This window comes from Pinus tabuliformis, chromosome Q (assembly GCF_031772625.1).
Source record: "Pinus tabuliformis cultivar Carrire ecotype Pingquan chromosome Q, CPIR1, whole genome shotgun sequence".
Classification (NCBI taxonomy): Eukaryota; Viridiplantae; Streptophyta; class Pinopsida; order Pinales; family Pinaceae; genus Pinus; species Pinus tabuliformis.
Window position 1 is genome coordinate 135,584,363 of NC_142296.1, and position 22,209 is coordinate 135,606,571.

Here is a 22,209-nt window from a genome sequence, read left to right on the forward strand (position 1 = left end):
TGCGATCATGCGTAGGAGACGAGTCCATCGTCTGGGCACACCAGTAGTATGCCGCTGTAACCGCAAAGGTAGCTCGTCGGTCCTCACATCCGGAATACCGAGAGTGAGGCCCTCAACCTGCTCCTGCAAAGCTGTGAGAGTCTTGGCCACATCGAGGTCGCGAAGAACAGCTCTTCCGACGGCCTTTCCTGCTGGGGCAGCAGCTGGTACTCTCAAGCGAACTACTGGACGAACAGGACCAACATCTGCATGTACACATGAGTTTGATTAAAGTCTTGATAGAATAAAGCACAAGGACATTATAAGCAAAAAACAATAAACAGCAATATGGTCAAAGATTTTACCAATGGCGCCCCACTGCTCCCCATCCGGTAGTACTAAATCTGGATCACCCCGGAAGTCCATACCAACGTATGGATACTCAGAATAAATCATCTCCTGACGATCAAACCACCGGAAGAAGGTATCAGAAAATGAAATCTGAGACAGGCCAGCATTCAACGCAGGTTTCGATACACTGAGGGTGCGTTGATGGCAGAGCGAGTTCCTCAAACCCCAGGGGCTCAGAAAAGCTAGGAATCAAGCTCAAAATGCAAAATGGAAACCATGAAATGAAAGAGCTCAGGTTTAGCTCCTACCTGGCCCAGACGGCACCGAGAATCGTCCACAGAATCTCCCGAAATCAACTAATGAAAATCGAGGGGGAAAAGCACCTCCAAAGCTCCAACAAACCAAGTTCAAATGAAATGGTAAAATGAGAGGTAAAAAACACTTTTTCATTACTTTTACATAGTTCAAAGTAAAATATTAGCGTTTTAAACTCATTTTCAAGCAAATATTGTTCATTTCTGACTAGTTTGATGAAGCAGTTGAAAATACAGTACGATCTTTGAAAGGACAAAGCTATTTATGGTAAAATCAAAACAAGACCATCTGATCGAGCAGTGTTTACCGCAAGGTTCAAGCTCGTTAAAAAATAAACCCGGACCGAGCAAATGTTTCCACCCGCGTTTAAGCTCGTTAAAAAATGAACTATTCCCCGGTAAATAACCACCGTGAATGTAGTACTTCAGCCATTAAAGCCTTGGTCGTGTTTGCACCGTCACCTCCACTTTTACATTGGCCGATCATTCACCTCCATTTGATTGTTTACCCATTTTGAGGAACAGCTGCGAAGAGTGATTTCACTAGCCATCCTTGTGACACTGCCGTGATTGGAAAATTCCAAACCTTACCTAGAATCAGCTGCTACCCATTTTATCACTCGTTCCTCAAAAGACGAGTCTCCTTTAAGCTCTTTTCAACTGACTCGTAAAATATGAAAAGATTGCCGAGTCCTTGGCCTTCCAGCTCGTTAAAGGGACAGGAAGTGCTATCCCTCCTCTAGATTTTAATCTTTTTGGACCTGAGGGATTATTGCACAAAAAGATCGAGCGCTTGTTTTGTTCGGCTCGTTAAAACTATCGAAAATTCATCCCTTCTGTATTGTTTTATACTTTTTCGGACTTAAGGGATTAGATGACGAAAAAGGAATTTTGGAGTTACCTTTACGTACCTTTTCAGACTCTCTAAAAATGAAAAGGACCGAGTTATCTTTGTCGTTAAACTCGTTAAAAAGATTAATAGCGACAAACTTGTCTTTAGACGAGAACGAGTTTCACTATCGCTAGGCTCGTTAAAACATAGCGATGGGTTTGCCTGAAGGGCAAATTATAGAACAAGCATATGTTATCCTCCTCAAGCTTGACAAAAATAAAGAGGTACTGGTTAGCAATGACTGGGGAAAAATTGGGAAGAAAACTCAAAGAATCTTTGTTGGTAGCAAGTCGCTCTTGAACATGACACTTCCACTCCGTGTCCGAGTCGGGTTGGGTTGTTTCATTCACTGGTCACATCGCCATAGTCACGCCATACCATCCACATTTGGGGTTAATGCTACCAATCCATCACATAAGTGTCGCCGACATGTTCAAGAGAAGTCATCCAGAGAAGTCACCTGTGTCCCACCCACTACCATACATTATACTTCATTCTTTCATGACCGCCATCCTGAACCATATATCATCAGATTGTTTTCACCTCCATCAAAATCATTTGCTCCGTTCCGTGTCATTGATGTGGGATTCATTAAGGCCCTCCTTTGATGGATCACTTCTTGTCGACATCAGCTCATTATCCAAGAAGTTGGTCTAGGAACACCCCATTCAGTACTTTGAAGCTTGCATGCCTCAATGGCAAGTTTCTCACTTCCGGCGACAGGTTTACATCAATGGCCTTCGACCGAAATATTTTGCATGGTGTTCGACGCCAAGTCCTTTATTCACACCACGTGAATTGTACTGTAGTACCTTAAGGGTCATTATCATTGTCGGTGATTCCTCTCGCGCTTGTTAACAGTTTACATCATTGACTGGTAATCAAGCGATGTCTTTCCATGTTCGACTTCAAAACATTTCTCACATGGATCGACTTGTACTTCGAGTGAAGATCGGACGAGATTGAAGACCCCGGATCTAGTTTCATCCATTCGGGCTGCGATATATATTCAGGAAAATAAAGACATTAAATGTACAGCATTGCAGCATAGATAATCATCCTACCAAAAGGATGATGGCTCTATCAGAATCATCAGTCTACACTCAGACGATTGTCTGTCCTATGTACATGAAAATGAATTTATAAAGCTGAGCATGGGAATGCCCGCCTCAGCTAGATCATGAAAAACAGTATGAAGATAATGTATTGTATTGTATCTTATTACAGGTCTCCTCCCAACATTGAAAGAACTTCGGATCCTCATAATAAAGCATTTCACCCGATTAACGGCCTCATACTTTAGGGGGCAACTGTTATAGACATTTTTGTGCCTTGCAGCACCAAGCATGAAATGTCCATAAACCAAGGGCTCCTAAGTCCCTAAAAGTATTGTTCCAACCCCTAAAGGAACAAGGTCAACAAATTACAGCTTCTCCCAGAAGTTCTCCACCAGAAACTACTCAGAATAAGTCAAAATAGGATCATTTCAGCTGCTCCACTGGCTAGCTGCGTTGCATAGCACCTAAATACATTAGCTGGGTGCGTTGCAACGCACCTAAATGCACTATCAAGGTGCGTTGAGCGGGAAATGACAAATGGCAGTGCCCTTCCGCGAGGTGGAAAGACAATGGAAGCTTCCAGAATCTTCTCCTATGACACTTGCCTCACTGAATTCGACCAAGGATGAGTAAGAGGCTCTCAGTCTCCAAGTGGAAGCAAGAACTGACAGAGAGAAGACACTAATCAAATCATAAGCTGACTCATCCTCCTTGCATACATCTATATATGGATCCCTCATCCCAGAGATCCAGGGGCTGGAATTTTGTACATTGCAAGGAATTGCTGTTGGTTTTGATATAGATATCAGAGTATTGGGTGATTTATGCTTTGTTGGAGGTGAAGAAGGGGCTTCTTTGCTAGGAGGTTGATGCTGGATCAGGACTCATCGGTTGTAACTCCTCCTGGATCTTCTTGTTATATCAATAAAACTATTTGAGTTTTTCCTACATGCTTGTGTATCATTGATGCTTGTTACATTTGTATGTTTAGCTTAAATCTGATCCTAAGTTGTTTATGAATATAGATCCATGTCTTTGTATAGTTTTCTTCTTCTGTGATCTTACAGGAACTTGGTGAAGTTGGGCAAGTAAGGGAGCAGGTAGCTGGAAGCTGTCAAAGAAGAGAGGGATTGGATCAAAGGATTAGCGCAAGACACAGGTCGGTTCTTTCTATCCCCCTCTATCTTTAATTCATAAAGGAAATACAAAAGTAGTTTTCTCTGTTTGTTTCTAAGGCAGCTGTCACACCTTAGTGGGATAGAGCAGTTCTAAATAGACACTTTTCCCGGTAACAAACTTGCATCAAGAAGACCTGCTTTGATACCAAACTTGATCCAGATCTTTTTACTTTAAGGATGTATACAAAATTGCATATAAAAGAGCATGTAACCAAGTAACTTAAATACATGAAAAAAATGCAAATCATAAAGCAACCATGAGATCAAAGGCACAAAATGATTTGATTACGGAGTTCACCCAGTGTGGGCTACATATCTAGGCCCTACTCAAAGTGGGAAGGCCTCTTTCATTAAATGACAGTGAAAATGAATTACAATAAACTTTACATAAATGACCCTTATACCTCCATTTTCCGGCATGGACAAAAAATGCAAAGCTCAGATGCAGAAACAAACATCATCATTGGATTTGTGGCATGAAATTGTGTCAAACGACTATAAACTTGACCATATTCTAAGCAAGTGACCTCTGGAGCTCTAGGGAGTCTTTAGATTCCCTCAAGATTCCCTGCAAAAAGATTCTTACAAGATTCCCTAGGAATCTTTCTCGAATTTTGTGCCCACCTGGCCATGATCCCGACCTGGGCGCACTCGCGGTTACACCTACAAATCGACTCTGATGTCCCAGTTCCACCACACCTCTCCGGTCGAATGGAATACTAAGGTTTATATACTAATCCATGGGCAAAGTTAACAATGGACGAGTCGTTGCAGAGGTAAATAGGATGGGGGTGGACCGGGTTCAAAAATCACCGCACCTATATATGGTTATTTGTTTTATTAAAATAGTCGGCAGTCGTTTGAAATTTGGTGCTTGGTTATAATATTTACGTTACTTAGTATGGGGCCGCCCCGACGGTGGACCGACCATCTAGTCAAGCGTGTTCAAACCCCACCAACCCTGGTGCCTTGGCACCTGTGGTTCATTGAATGGGCAACGGGTCTGACAATGGTAGCCCGCCCTTGATATATACTATATATGTTTGTTCAGTCGTTAACGGGGTTTGACCACCCGCCAACTTTTCATTAATTTAATACGACTGCTGGAAAGGGTGGCAGGGGTGGTAGCTTGCCAACCCTCTTTTAATATATTTTTTTATTTTTTTATAACTTAGGGAGTACTAGTTGAAATTTTCCCGCTGAATTAATTGGATCACCAGAAAAATTAATAAGGCGATAAATTCACCTATTCTGGTGGCTGGAATTCATGCACCGCCCCTTTGCCAAACTATTGCCTCGTTAGTGACTGTCACTTGGCCTAGTTTGACTAGAAATTTGACCGACTATATCTTGAGCATACGAACTCGGATTTAAGTGTCATTCACGTCGTTGGAATCAGGACGACAAGAACTATGATTTGGTCCTAGTTTCACTTCGATATTGATTTTGATTTTTGAGCTTTTTCAATGCCACTTCTATTTCTGGAGCGATCCGAATCAACAATTTACCAATCACATGAATCACATGAAAAAATTCCTTTCGTATTGAGGAGAAAATTGATGGACACTTCATGAAGTCAGTCAATCCTCTGATATCAGCACAACTTCTACCATAGAAATGGATAAATCTAATGTTAATTACTCGAAGACAATAGGTGTGATTTCAACCACAGTGTAGAAATCTATCACCTCGAGGAATTCAGAAGATTGGGATTAATTTTCTAAAGGTCCAAATAGAAATAGCACCTCAAATAATATTTTTTGGGGAATCTAATTCCAACCACCTACTAGGTGTCAAAATCGTTCATCCAAGTGTACTAGTTCAATTTTAGTTAGTCCAGTTTAGTCGAGTTTCACTCCAGTGATTTATTACTGTGGTTGCAATGTAATCTCCGCTCCACATTTTCTCTTCATTCTTTGTCATGTTATCAGAGCATAGGGTGCGTAAGACTCCTTGAGGATAGTAGAGAGAAGTGTGTGAACCTACATGAGATTCCTTGAGAGAGCAACAGAGAAAGTAGAGCAACCTAGATAAGCCTTTCTCTCTATTGTTAAAAAAAATCATTGTTTTGAAGAAGGTGAGACATAGAAGTTCTGAAAGTAAGACAAAAGAAATTTTTTGTCAAATCCAAGATAAGTTTCATCACGAAAGAGAAAAAATGTGTTAGTGACGCTGTGAAATCATTGAAGACAAGATTAGTGAGTTCACATGAAAAGCATACTCTTAAAAAAAACAAAACCATTAACGCAACACAACAACAATACCAACAACGTTTCCATTTTCCTAACGCTGCTCATACGGACGGAGGCACGTTATAGCACTGAATTAAAAAAATACAAGTTTCGGAGGCCTTCAAAAGTCCATGAGTTTTGTTTCAAAATCTTTGATTGTTATTTATTTTTTTAGTTTTTTCGGAAGTCCTCGAAGTATGAGATGTTCCCATTATAGAAGTCCGCTCTTTTCCAAAGTCCTCGAAGTAGCAGTTGTTGCATTATAGAAGTCCGCAGCCACCCGTTCATCCGGAAAGTCAAATCTAAAAAGTATTATAGTGTGTGATTAAAAGACAATGTCACGTGTGCTTCTGAAAAGGTCCAGACGGAAATCATTTTTAATAAAGCTTGGATTGGTCCAGACGGAAATCATTTTTAATAAAGCTTGGATTTAGGCAGCGGCTAAACAGCTTGCCAGAGGGCATTAAATGCCTGGGAGATGCAGGCTGGATAGCTTGCTAATACGTGAATTCGCATTTCTTATTTAGTGTTTAGTTTCCGAATTCGTGTTAGCGGACTATCCAATCTGCATCTCCCCGGCCATTTAATACTCTATGGCAAGCTGGTTAGCCGCTGCCTTGGATTTATGCTTCTTTTCAAGTAATTTGGGCTCCAATGGTATTAAAATGGCTCATATGATTTTTCAATGGCTTGATGAAAAGTCTTATGTAATTATTTAAAAAGGTGTATATTTTTTAAAAATGATTTTGTTTATAGTTTTTGTTTTTAAGAAAAGCATAATCTTTTTTAGAGGGTTTATTAAAAAAAATAAAGGTGTTGTAGAAAATTATAGATCTGCTTGTTTTGTAAAAGCTAAGTAATAAAGAAGTAAAAGGTGGAAGTCACAAAGAGTAAAGAGCGTTGGATCAGTAGTGTTCAACCTTTATGTGAAGTAAGCACAAAATAAGTAATGGGAAAATCTAACAGAGTAACAAAGTAGAAGCAATAACAAGAGGTATATGAAACGTTTTTGAAAGAATTGGAAGTCTCCTATCACTAATTTTCCAATGTAATCTTTCCACGTTTCCTTTTCGTTCTTTGTCAATATGTCTACCTTAAATAGAAATTCTTCATCATACAACTCAATGACAACATCTATTCAAAACTTCATGCACTAAGTGGAATCAAATCTATTCATTTTAACCCTTTTACATATGTATCATTTATTATCTATCTATCAATTTGAGATGTAGACAAGTAGATATTTCTATAATTAAGAATCTTATTACAATTTTTAAAATGTTTTTATACTAATTTTTCTATAGTTAATAATAATTTAAAATAATCTCGGATGCGGGTGCTACGTCGCATCACATGGAAGAGCCACTTGCCACGGAGGGGAGGTCACGCGACGGACGGAGATCTTTATGGCCCCTCGCCGCCAACTCCACAGGCCGGGCATTGCAGTTCATCAGCCTTAATGAAGGTGCAGGGAACATTGAAGGGTTAGATGGCCGCATTCAATGCGGGAGAATTCCGACGGAATGTGGAAGGCAATAAGAATTGCAGAATGGGGGCAGACGCTGCTCAGTGCGATGGTGTATATGCCCAGAATTCGGAGCAGAGCGGTGTTATTGTCGATTTGGGGGAGGCTGGCAAGCTGCTGGTCCTCCCTGGTTCTTGCCTGCGCGCATTTGTGTGTTGCGTGGAGCCGAATTGGAGGAGAATTCTGCCTAAGAAGGAAGCTGCTGGAAGTATGGTGCGAGAGAGGATGCCGTGCAGAAGAGGAAGGGGCTCAGGGCGTGGCAGCTCCTCTCGCTCGCCTGCAGCAGACACTCATCACCACTGCTGCTGTTGTTACTGTCATCGACGTGTGGGAGCTTCCCCTGTTCAGGCAAGCCATTTTGTGGAGGCTGGAGGGTCCAACAATGGCGAGCCAAGGCTACCTGCGTTTGGCTCGGTTATTTTCACGTTGGGCAATTCCAGGGATAATGCGAGTATCAACGCCCACATATCCGTTTTGTTCACCAGGGTCCCTGAGGAAAATGTGGAGGGTCTGCCGAGGCCCCTTGCAGTGGAAAATCCCATGGAAAACGAGGGAGGAATTCAACAATCCCTTGCAGGGGAAATTCTGTCGGAGCATGGAGGAAGGCGGCAACAGTCTCTGGCAGAAGAAATTCGGCTGGTTGACAAAGGAAAGCGTCCACTGGGTGAGGCTTCAAGCTCGGGGGGCAACTCACTGCTGGAGCCCCACCATACATCAAGCCGTGCGCGTGGACCTGAATTGCCAGCCTTCATGGATGGACTACCCGAGGGACAAGGATGGGCGTGGATTCGGGAGGCTGAGCCAGAGGAAGCTGAGCCTGAGGAAGCTGCGACCGAGGACTAGGCCCATGTGGCACTCTCACGTTCTTCCAGGAAGCGTTTGGGATCGTGGACGGTTTAGTGATCTTTCCTGTTGTCTTGTGTCTTACATTGCTGGTCTCCTGTTCAATGTCGTTGGACTCTTGTCTTATGTTGTTTCTTGTTTACTTCTATGATATGGATAGCAGTTTCTCTGTTTTGGGACATAAGCGCATTCCCTGTAGAAGTCTGAGTCATATAGCCTTCGAATTCTGCCCCTGCGTGGGTTCTTCAGAAATGTTTAGGATCTTTTTGTTAGTTGATGCACTGGTCAATACTGGAAACATCACCAGGTGCAAGTGTTTTTGGAATCTGTTACAGCTGCCCATGGAGCCACAGTTGGAAATGGGCAGCCAGTTCTCTCGAATGTAAGTTTCAGCTGTACATATTAATACAAAAGTAGGTAGTGTTGCTTAGAAAAAAAAAAAAAAAATTAAAATAAAATTATAATTTAATCTATTTTTATAAATTTTTTAAATAATAAAAAACTTATTTTAATGTTTATCATAAATTGATATTTATAAATCAACCATTTAATTTATATGATTCAACTATTAATTAATATACTACCCATAACTCATCCCCTCATATTCTTAATACATTAAACAAAATTATTTAATTTACAAATAACTAAAGTCTCCATGACGCGCTGGTGGGGGCGGTAGGCTTTCGCACCCCCCAGCCAGGATCGATTCCTGCCGATGCCGCGCGGTGCTGCTGCAACATTTGATTCAATGATGACGTATGTGTTCCGATGTTGACGTAATCTGCACGTATTTTGCTCGCTTCGACGATATATGACGTATTGTGATTGTTCAGCGGAGATTCGCTCCCCCACTGAAGAAAAAAAAAAAAAAGAAAGAAAGAAAAAAAGTCTCCATCATATATAATATTTAATCATCATAATTTTGAGGCATATAGGACATAAGGGCCAATTTTTTTCATACCACGACAAGTTAGAATCAAGCCAAAACAATTTTTTGCAACTAATCCATCATATATAATATTTAATCATCATAATTCTGAGGGCATATAGGTCATAAGGGCCAATTTTTTTTCACACCACAAGAAGTTAGAATCAAACCAAAACAGTTTTTTTGCAACTAAGGGAAAGCACATCTGTCCATTTAATTTATATGATTCAACTATTAATTAATATACTACCCATAACTCATCCCCTCATATTCTTAATACATTAAACAAAATTATTTAATTTACAAATAACTAAAGTCTCCATGACGCGCTGGTGGGGGCGGTAGGCTTTCGCACCCCCCAGCCAGGATCGATTCCTGTCGATGCCGCGCGCTGCTGCTGCAACATTTGATTCAATGATGACGTATGTGTTCCGATGTTGACGTAATCTGCACGTATTCTGCTCGCTTCGACGATATATGATGTATTGTGATTGTTCAGCGGAGATTCGCTCCCCCACTGAAGAAAAAAAAAAAAAAAAAGTCTCCATCATATATAATATTTAATCATCATAATTTTGAGGCATATAGGACATAAGGGCCAATTTTTTTCATACCAAGACAAGTTAGAATCAAGCCAAAACAATTTTTTGCAACTAATCCATCATATATAATATTTAATCATCATAATTCTGAGGGCATATAGGTCATAAGGGCCAATTTTTTTTCACACCACGACAAGCTAGAATCAAACCAAAACAGTTTTTTTGCAACTAAGGGAAAGCACATCTGTCCATTTAATTTATATGATTCAACTATTAATTAATATACTACCCATAACTCATCCCCTCATATTCTTAATACATTAAACAAAATTATTTAATTTACAAATAACTAAAGTCTCCATGACGCGCTGGTGGGGGCGGTAGGCTTTCGCACCCCCCAGCCAGGATCGATTCCTGCCGATGCCGCGCGCTGCTGCTGCAACATTTGATTCAATGATGACGTATGTGTTCCGATGTTGACGTAATCTGCTCGCTTCGACGATATATGACGTATTGTGATTGTTCAGCGGAGATTCGCTCCCCCACTGAAGAAAAAAAAAAAAAAAAAGTCTCCATCATATATAATATTTAATCATCATAATTTTGAGGCATATAGGACATAAGGGCCAATTTTTTTCATACCACGACAAGTTAGAATCAAGCCAAAACAATTTTTTGCAACTAATCCATCATATATAATATTTAATCATCATAATTCTGAGGGCATATAGGTCATAAGGGCCAATTTTTTTTCACACCACGACAAGTTAGAATCAAACCAAAACAGTTTTTTTGCAACTAAGGGAAAGCACATCTGTCCATTTAATTTATATGATTCAACTATTAATTAATATACTACCCATAACTCATCCCCTCATATTCTTAATACATTAAACAAAATTATTTAATTTACAAATAACTAAAGTCTCCATGACGCGCTGGTGGGGGCGGTAGGCTTTCGCACCCCCCAGCCAGGATCGATTCCTGCCGATGCCGCGCGGTGCTGCTGCAACATTTGATTCAATGATGACGTATGTGTTCCGATGTTGACGTAATCTGCACGTATTCTGCTCGCTTCGACGATATATGACGTATTGTGATTGTTCAGCGGAGATTCGCTCCCCCACTGAAGAAAGAAAAAGAAAAAAAAAAAAAAAAAAGAAGTCTCCATCATATATAATATTTAATCATCATAATTTTGAGGCATATAGGACATAAGGGCCAATTTTTTTCATACCACGACAAGTTAGAATCAAGCCAAAACAATTTTTTGCAACTAATCCATCATATATAATATTTAATCATCATAATTCTGAGGGCATATAGGTCATAAGGGCCAATTTTTTTTCACACCACGACAAGTTAGAATCAAACCAAAACAGTTTTTTTGCAACTAAGGGAAAGCACATCTGTCCATGAAATCCACGAGAAGGATGGTAATCACCTTGAAAATAAACATAAATTTCAACCTACGCGAAATCTAATTCGTCAGCAGTTTCCGGTGTGATATTGTTAATATTCGTTGATCGCAAGCCATCCAGCCCTCCGATTTATCGGAGAGTACACCTTATTGTATACACGAAATCACTGAGTACTCGAATACCATGTTAAGTTAGGCAGATTAGGGCACTTATTAACCTATAAGAAAAGTAAGTATACAAATAAATTTGAGTACTCTCATACCATGTTAAGTTAGGGAGATTAGGGCACTTATTAATCTATAAGAATAAGTAAGTATACAAATAAATTTACTTGGAAATAAGAAAAGTATGTGGATACTATTTGTTTGGTGTGACGTTGAGATTTCTTTTAACTAACAAAATATCAAAACAATTTTTCTATCTTGAAATAAATCTTATTTTATTTGTACATTTACATTTTTAATCAAAGCTCTCAAATATATTTGTATGTTAATAAGTGTTTACTTTCTTAAGAGTACCTTAATTAACATCACATACTTGAACCTTAATATCAGGAGGGCTTATGTTTCTTGAGATGGGAGATGGTTCATGGACGTGTTCTATGTCACAAACATAAATGACCAAACAAACTTACAGGTGAAGGATAATTGGGTGCATTGAGGAGATGATAAAAACCTATTTCCCTACATGAATTGCTTTGCTAACATTAGGTCAAAATTTATGAACAAGGATGGATGTCTACATGTTCATGATTTTTAGACTAAAAGGCCTACTGTAAAATGCTCATTTCAAAATGAAATGCCTCACATCATATGGATTAACATTCATTTTGAAATCTTGACTTTCCTCATCCCGATGAGGACTTTGTGTGTTATTATTAGATATTGTGATTTCTTGGTTGAGATTATTCAAAAGAAATGTCAAAATACTAATGCAGATCCTACTAGGCTTCACTGCAACCGAAAATCTTGTTCTCTTCCATCACCAACTCTACAAATTGTTCATAAGACAAAAGACTAATAGTTGGGTTTCTCTAGGAGGGGTATGCTTAGCACAACAGGTTATGAAACAATCTGTTATGCCTTGTGTTCACTAGTAAGGCCCTAAAAACTACAGTTGTTGTAGTACTAGTAAATGCATTACAATGTCTGGAAGAGCTTATACATTGGCTAGATAAACGAGTAGTTCCTAAGATCTTACAAACATTGCAAAGGTGTAGGCTCTTGATCATTCTGCAGCTACATTGATGTGTACTTTGGGTGTTGCAAATACAATGGACAAGCAATATGACTAGGCTTAGAGATTGGAACAGGTAAAATAATTGACGTTGCTGACAAGAATTGAAAGAGGACTGAGAATAAACACAGAGAAAGAGGACTGGGAATAAACTCGAAAATAGAAATAGAGCGAACTTACTACTCACATTACTCAGTAACAATTAAATAGATTACATAGGAGATAAGGAGTAATAAATGACTAAAGTAAACTAAACTAGAACTCAACTAGCTGAACTGAAATTGAAACTAACTATGACAACTAGTAGACAAGAAGTGGTGGTTGGAATTATTTTCTCCAACACTCCCCCTTAATTACAACCATTACAATTTAAAGTAAGATGCTTGCTATAGACTTCAAATTTAAGTTTCTTCATTTGTTGGTGCAACCATTCCCTTGTTTTAATATGGTAAATTATTTCAGGTTGTCCATGCATGTCCTCTACTTCTTCAAAAAATTGTTTATATGTGGATTGTTTCCACATGTCATCTTCTATAGTGTGCTCTTCATCATCAATATTTTGATCATTAATTTGTTGCAACATAAGTCCATAATAAAACTTTATGTCTTCAGGACTCCAATACATAAAAATCTTTTCATTTTCTACATCGTCCATGTTGCCTTCAACGTTCATTTTTGCAACTTCTATGTAGACTTCATCAAAACATGGTGTTTCAAATCCACGTGGCTTCATTGGGGAGAAATAGCATACCACATGCTTTCATATTGGGGGATATATATTGAGGAAACAATGACATGATATATTGAGCATATAATATGGGGTAAATGGTTTTTATATGTTGTATATAAAAAATAGAGCTCAAATTTAATGAAAAGATATAAAAGGGTATAAAAAAATGTTAATTAAAAATATATATACCTACAATATCTAGTGAAAGTAGGTATTTTTTAAATTGGAAAGGTGTATTGGGTTTGCATTGGTAGGGGGTTAATTAAAGTGATTTTTAAAGGTATTTTCCAATATGTATTCAAAATAAGGGTATTGTTTAGTATGCCACAAACGCATGTGCTATGTCAGAGGTTTATTGTGTGAAGTCCCCATGTTCAAACCATAATTCAAGGAACTTTAATTCTTTCTCAAATTTTGTTGGGTTTTCCTGGTTTCTGCTAACATATGCACACTCAAAATCAATGTTAAGTTTATATGAAAAAACATCTTCATAAGCATATTGATTATGTTCTTTCTTCTCTGCAATGTGAGCTTTCTCATCAACAATTTTAATTGTTGGATTCACTAAATCATCGTCCACTTGTGGTTGAGCATAGTGGGATTCACGAGCATCTATGTGCTCTTTCTCTACTACTTCTACAAATTCTTCACAATCATCATCTACTTGTGGCTGAGAATAGTGGGATTGATGAGCATTTATGTGCTCTTTCTTTGTTGCTAGCAAGACACCATCATCATTATCATCCACTTTCGAGTAGGATTGACCAAACTCTTCATATTTCTATATCTCTATTACTATAGATCTACCTTCCTTTTCATCTTCAACTTGATTATTGCCCCTTACACCAAAAATATTCTCAAGGATATTATGAGCCTTCCTTGTTGTGTTTGCATTTGCAATGAGAGGAAGAATGTTGCCATATACACATTCTTGTATGCATTTTAATGCCAAGGCATTCTTTTGCATTTTAGATTCCAACTCTTCCTAATAGATATCAAATGACTCTTGTTGTTTCTTTGACTTTCATGGCCTCTTGGCTTTTCCCATTTCTACCCCGTATTTACTCCGCATAGGGGTTGAACACTGCAAGTCCAACAGTCTTACCCTATTGTGGCTTCCACTTTTACAAAAATAAAAATAATAATTGTGCCACTTAAAATGAAATCCTCCTTTAAGCAATGACTTTTCAATTTCACTTAAACAAAGAATAAGTTCATGAATATAATGGTTTTACTCAAATACACCCCTCAAATTTAGTTTTCCTTAGGTAAATTCCCTTAAGTAATGACTTTTCACTTTTCACTTTCACTCAAATACTCCACTCTAATTTACTTTTCCCTTTCAACTAAAACACACTCACACATGTTTCGCTTTTTAAAAACTCATGCCATTTCATTACAAAATATATCTTAAACATTTTTATAAATCCCCATGTTAAAGAACCATTAAATGCATTACCATGAGCCTTATGTGTAAGTATAACCATGAGTCATGATAAGGGAGTTAAACATGGAGGCTTGCTCGCATCATTTAAAAAAATATCTCACGGAAGGATCTCATACGCACATATATAATACTTGCCATACTCTCAAACCCACATAGCAATATAAAACTTGCTAAGCGTTCGCACATCAATATAAAATTTTCGTGTTATCTTTATGTCATGGTAAGGATATTGCACCTTCTTGTTTCAAATACCTGGAATAGCACGAAATTTTTTTGTGGGTAGAAGAGTCATGCGATAATATCACACCTTCTCTTCTTTTGGGTTGTGATGATATGACACTATCATTGGCCTTTGGGCTACGATATCCCATGAGTGTTGGCTCTCATGATTTTTAAACAAAACTCTTGACTTCTCCTTGAGCTCAATGCACATTAATTGTTTTGTCTCACCCTGTTAATTTTTCTTAGAGGTGTATTGTTCTTTGCTTAGATAATTTCATTTCTTCATTAACACATTAAGTTCACCCCATATCATCATTACATTATTCAGATTCACATCATTATTCATTAACATGTGAAACTATGTAGAAAGAACAACATCATTATCATCAATGCAGCGGAACATAAAGGAACAATAGAAGAAAAGCATGCACACATAGGTACACTAGGATTGGTTTGAGACTAGGGAAAAACCCACTATGGGGAAAACCATTGCAAATTCTTCTTCTTCTTAGATCGTCATCAAATGATTCACTAAAAGAGAGTACAATGATTCATGTCTTATTCTATGCAACTAATCAATATAACAACTATGACATCCATGAAATGAACCTAATCATGCTTAAACTCAAAACCTTGATCCTTAGGACTGTAATATACTGTCACTGTCTGTAGTGAATTGCTAAACATTATTGTCATTGAGCGGAGTCTTAAGAATATTAAAATTGCATATTTTATTCACAATCACATACAGGAGGAGCTATGCAAGTGGCTATGACAGTCCTGGACACTCCCTAGTGAACTGTATGCGTGCGTCTGGGGACAAATACACTCAAATCCTCCTCAAACCCCCAAACGCACCCTCTAGGCTACTGTGTGAGAGGCTGAGGTTTCCCAGATGCACCCTTGACCACTCTATGCATGCTTCTAGGGTTGAAAATACTTAGTTATGTGTGTGTGAGCAAGAAATAGAAACCCTAGGTCTGTGCGAGCTTCAACCCTGTAGTTTCGAACCCTTGTGCAAACTTTCTCCATCAGACCTGTGCGAACCAAGGCAATAGAAGAGTAGAGAAGATGGCTTGATAAATGTGTCCAAATGAGCTTGATGTATCTTCTATTTATAGGCTTCCATGAGGATCCACTTCATGTTGAGGCTGACCTGTCCAATTGTAGATATGCATAGGGCCGACTTGATCCAATATACATGAGTGGATACAATAAATTCAAAAACCAACTTTTGCTTGTTTAGATGAGGTGATTTAGGTTGATTTTGGTCCTCTCAAAAAGAGGAAACTATTGAAATTATTATCTTCATCATATGAGTTGTCCGAAGCGGAATTTGACCATAGTTGCATAATGTTAACACTCCCTCTCAACTAGGGAGAATTCCACATGTTGATTTTTTTTCATCGATTAATATGCCATTCAAGTGTCATCACGTATCATCATTGATCATGTTTTTCATGTAGTCATAATTTGACGACCATCTCAAGTATCTCATCATAAAAAATCATCAATGTACATCTCAATCTATCCCTTGCTTATTATTGCTTATCTCTTGATTGTTCCTGCTCATATGTTGAACATTATCGAATCTAAAAGAAGAAGAATTTGTCATTAGACTATGGTCTAGAATATTTGTCAGCGGGCTACTACCCAGAATCTCATCATCAATCATCATTGGAGAGCATATCATCAAGGAGCATGTCTCCACCTACAAACCAATGACAATGAGGAATGTCCTAGTGGACATTGTTACCTCATGTCCATGACAGAGGGGAAGGTCCTATGGGACACTCTCACCCCATGTCGAGAAATAGGATATCCAAACACACAAGGGAGCACATCATTAGGATCACATCGAGGAGCTCAATCTCAACCCATAACCACATAGGGTTATCTCAACCCATCCTATTGACCTAAAGATTAATTTGGTAGAACACCTACATCATAATAGACTTGGATTGTACACCCCAAGTACACTCTCAACCTGTTGGCCAAATGGGGAGCGATATTCCCGACAAGCCCTGCTTGTGGGTATGATGCCAACTAGGTTGTGCTCTACAAAGACTAGACAGGGGAGCAAGATTGTCTGACCCTATGGGGTGTAGCATATCCAACACTATGGGTAAAATATAGGTGTCATACCCTATTATCCAGAGTTCCCTCAACCCCAAGAGCCATCTATCTCAATTCCTCACCCTGGGAGCTCAAATAGGGAGGAAGAGTTGGCTCAGTATCCTCGATCAACATTGCTCTCATAATAATCAAATCTGGTATCTGCTTGTCTCAATAGCAGTTGTTTCCTGTTCATAGAAGACATCAAATAAAATATCATGTTAGATCATAAATAGTCATATAAATCACAAAATGATAACATAATCATACTCCCTCTCAAGGACGTGTGAGTCACAAGCCTAAGCTTGTCTTGAACAACTGCACTGACTGAATATATGAAAGTATCTCAGTCCCAACTATATCTATAGGATTCTCTTTCATCGCAATGTATCCATGTCATATTTAGATCCTAATTAGAAGGATCTCTAAGGAGCTTATTCATCCTGCCTCACAGCTAGCCATGCTAGCAACATTGTACTCAACCTCAGTCATGTTATGGACATATCATCCAAGATATCATGGAATATCTCATACTAAAGCAGCATCCGAATATGCTCATCAGCAATAATCTCAAATATCAACAATACATCCATGCAGTCACATATCATAATATATATATATATATATATCTTAGATCAATAATTGATCATCTTATGCAGATATCTCAAAGGATGCTCGGTGGTAACTCAATGTGAATGAAGAAACTCAAATCATGAACTCATTCAGGTTCTATGAACATCATATATATGGACGAATGTTCAAAAATGGAACATCAATGCTCCAGTCAACTATCAGAGGCCATGTCAAGTTCAAAAACATCTTGAAATTCAAATCAGAGTGTCTAAGGATTTGCATTGCCATTATTCAAAAGAATATTTCAATAGCTTTGCAATATAGAATTTCTTTCCCAAATTCCAAAAATAAATTTGTCATGCCATGATACATCATTTCGAGCTTCATAAGCCATCTCCCTCTTACTTAGGTCATCAGAGGCTCATCACCTGACAAGAGTAGACCATCAGTATATAAAACCAAAACCATAATCAAATTCAAAGCCATACCTTGGAACTCATCATCCTGACTTCATCAGATAACTATCAAATATGGACATATCTGGATCAGGGAGCTTAATGCATGCAATTATCTTTATAGAAATAAGGCCTTAGTAAGTCAACATAATAAACCTTGCATAAATCAATTTTGTACCATCACATCAAAAAAGTCAACTCATAAAGGCTTAGAAGCCATATCAAAACTAATATCAAAGTCATCAATATCACAATATCCATTTGTTGGGTCCCTATAATACTAGTGATTACCCCATTACTATTATAGTTATACCCCTTATTTATATTTTTGTGCCCCTATTACCCCCATATTGTTATTTCTGTGCCCCATAGAATCCCTCTATTGTTATTTTTGTGGCTTTATATTATTATTGTTAGGTCGGCTGGATTATATTGTGACTCCTTAGACTCCTATATATAGAAAGGAGGTTTTGTCATTTGAATCATCAAAGAATTGTTCATTTATGTAATGTAAAAGAGGTTTCCCCCTTGAAGAGGCTGAATTCTAAGGCGTTGATCTATCTTTTCTATCTTTTCTTGAGCTGGTTTCATAACATTTGGTATCAGAGCTTTGGATTCTAGGGTTTCGCTGCTCCAAACAGGTCATCGTGGCATTTTCGCTATAACTTTTTTTTTGTGACGTTTCAGAAGTCGCAAAAAAAACCCATTTGAGAAGAAATCGCGTTGAACCTTGGGTCCAAATTTCAAAGCTTTTCGCGCGAAATTTTCGGAGATATGATCTGAGGAAGTTGGTCTTTTTGCAAACTCCTGAATTACATTCAAAACAGGTGACCTGGGGAAAATTGTCATAACTTTCTCTCTGGGAATCAGATTGAAATTTCGTAAGAAGGTAAAAGAATAGGACGGACTGTAGTTTCTTTTATATCTTTTACAGAACCAAATATCGAAAATTGGACACGTGGCACTTCATACAACTTCGCTCTTCTGGAAAGGTCTATAATCAAGTCATCTTGGGAGATTGTGCATAACTCTTTCTTGGAGAATCCAATTTGGATCAGACTGGTGGCATTGGAAAGAGGACACAGAGAGCTACTACAGGTCACAAATTCAGAACTAGATGATTGGAAAGTACAGAGATACATCAAAGGCAATATCGAGATCCTACAAAGTGAAAAAAGGTGTGTAGATTTTTTTAAATTTTTGCTTAAGCTTGGTTTGAAAATTGATTTTGAAGGAATTCAAAGGGCATAGTAAAGCATTATTATCGGTAACTGATGCCCTGAGGAAAGAAAATGCAAACACCTAGTAAGGAACCTGAAATCTCTAGCATGACTCATGAAGAAGAGGAAGAAATGCTACATGATATATCAAAATTACAAGAACAAGTGCAACAAATGTCATGCTCACAAAAGTTAACAGATGCTAAGATAAATGGCGTGGAAGCTAAGATGGATGGCATGGAAGCTAAGATGGACAATTTGAAGATAGATTTGAACACAAATTTGAAGACAGGCATGGCAGATTTGAAGACAGATTTGACAAATTTTCTACAAAAAATACTTACTAATGGTGAAAAGGTAGTAAAGAAAACTCATGATGAGAACAAAAGAAATGTTAATCATGATTCCATAGACGCTAATGTTGGATCGAAGAATCACCATATTCCAAAAATCGATATGAGGAAGTTTGATGGCAAGGATCCCGCCACATGGATATTACAGATGGAGCAATTCTTCGATCTCAATAATGTGCAAAACGCACAAAAGGTACGTATGGAAACTGTATATTTGGAACCAAATCAGTTTGTATGGTATCAATGGCTTTGTTCTCGTAAACAATTTATCACTTGGGAAATTTTTACGGAAGAATTGATAGCACATTATGAGGATACAAAAAGCAACACTTTTTTTAGCCAATTGATAAGTCTCAAACAAAAGGGTTCAATAATGGAGCACATTGAGGAGTTCCAAAAATTGAACATAAGGGTAAAAGATATTCCAGAGGAGCATAGGATTGATGTGTTCATAGGGTCTTTAAAGGATAATATCCAACATGATGTTCGCCTTTGGGAACCTGATTCATTAGAGAAGGCATTCAGGTTAGCAAGAAAAATGGAAAGCAAAATTATGGCAACTAGGAAGCATACCACTCACAACTATAAAGACGGAAGTGTTGTTGCCCCTAGTCTTCCACAACCTACAAGGTTGACACCACAACAATTGGAAGAAAAAAGAGCAAAAGGGCTTTGTTACAATTGTGATAGCAAATACACAAAAGGTCATAAGTGTGCTGAGAAGAAATTATTCTACATAGATTGTGAAGAGGAAGAAGAAAAGGAGCAAGAAAGGTCAAAAGAAGAGGATATATTCCAGGAACAAAGCCTAGATGAAGAACAAATAAATCCGACCATATCTTGTAATGCATTGGCGGGAATTACCACTCCTCAAACCATCAAGATAGAAGGACAAATCAAGAAGAAAAAGGTAATAGTGTTGATTGATTCAGGAAGCACCCACAATTTTATTCATTGTAGGGTAGCAAAAGAATTGAATTGCTTCCTATATCCAGCACCAGAGTGTCAAGTGATGATTGCAAATGGAGGAACAATAAATTTCTCTGGAAAGTGCCATAATATCAAGCTATCCATGGGAGAATATGTATTGACTAGCCCAATGCTTTCCATTCCAATGGGAGGTGCTGATGTTGTACTAGGAGTCCAATGGCTACAATCCTTGGGTACAATAGCTTTTAATTTTCAAGAACTTTTCATCAAATTTTCTATGGAAGGAAAGGAAGTTGAATTAAGGGGTATTGCAGGGAAACCAGGAAAGATAATCAGCTCTAATGGCATGACAAAGCTTCTAAAAAAGGAGCAAAGAGGTGTAATTGCACAATTATGTTCGCTAGATGTTTCCACATTGGAATCATCTATTTCTCCAGATCTCCAAAAAGTCCTGGACAATCATTCCAAGGTATTTGAGACTCCCAAAGGTCTCCCACCTATGCGTGATCATGATCATGCTATTCATCTGATTCCAGGAAGTGTTCCTCCAAACATCAGGCCGTACAGATATCCCTATGTCCAAAAAAGTGAAATTGAACGTATGGTTGCAGAAATGCTAGAGGCTGGTATAATTCAACCGAGTCAAAGTTCTTTCTCAGCTCCAGTAGTATTGGTGCACAAGAAGGATGGATCATGGCGCATGTGTCCAGATTATAGGGAGCTCAACAAGCTCACTATTAAAGATAAGTTCCCCATTCCTGTCATTGATGAATTACTGGATGAATTGCATGGATCAATTTACTTCACCAAGTTGGATCTTCGTTCGGGATATCATCAAATCAGAATGAAGATTGAAGACATTCCGAAAACGGCATTTAGAACTCATGAGGGTCATTATGAATTTTTGGTCATGCCTTTTGGCCTTACCAATGCACCTTCAACATTTCAAGGTTTGATGAATTCAATTTTCAAACCATTCCTTAGAAAATTTGTGTTAGTATTTTTTGATGATATACTAATCTACAACAAGTCTTGGAAGGATCATGTTGAACATGTTGACAGGGTGCTACAACTATTGGAGGAGAAACAATTATATGCAAAAAGATCCAAATGTTTCTTTGGAGTCCAGGAGGTGGAATATTTGGGTCATATTGTTTCATGAAGGAGTTAAGGTAGACCCTAGCAAAATTAAAGCCATTAAGGAATGGAAAATCCCCACATCCATAAAGCATCTGCGAGGATTTCTTGGGTTGACAGGGTATTATCGCAAGTTTGTTAAGAATTATGGGAGAATAGCAGCACCTCTAACAACATTATTGAAGAAAGATTCATTTTCATGGACTCCGGAAGCAACAAAGGCCTTTGAACATCTTAAAGAGGCAATGTGCCAAGCACCGGTCTTAGCTACACCGGACTTCACAAAAACCTTTATTGTGGAATGTGATGCTTCAGGAAATGGAATTGGTGCTGTTCTAATGCAAGATGAAAGACCCATTGCTTTTGAAAGTCGTCCAATCAAGGGAAAGTTTTTAAGCAAAGCTATTTATGAGAAGGAAATGTTGGCAATACTCCATGCACTTAAGAAATGGCGACCCTACCTAATGGGAAGACACTTCAAGGTAAAAACGGATCATGATAGCCTTAAATACTTTTTAGAACAAAGATT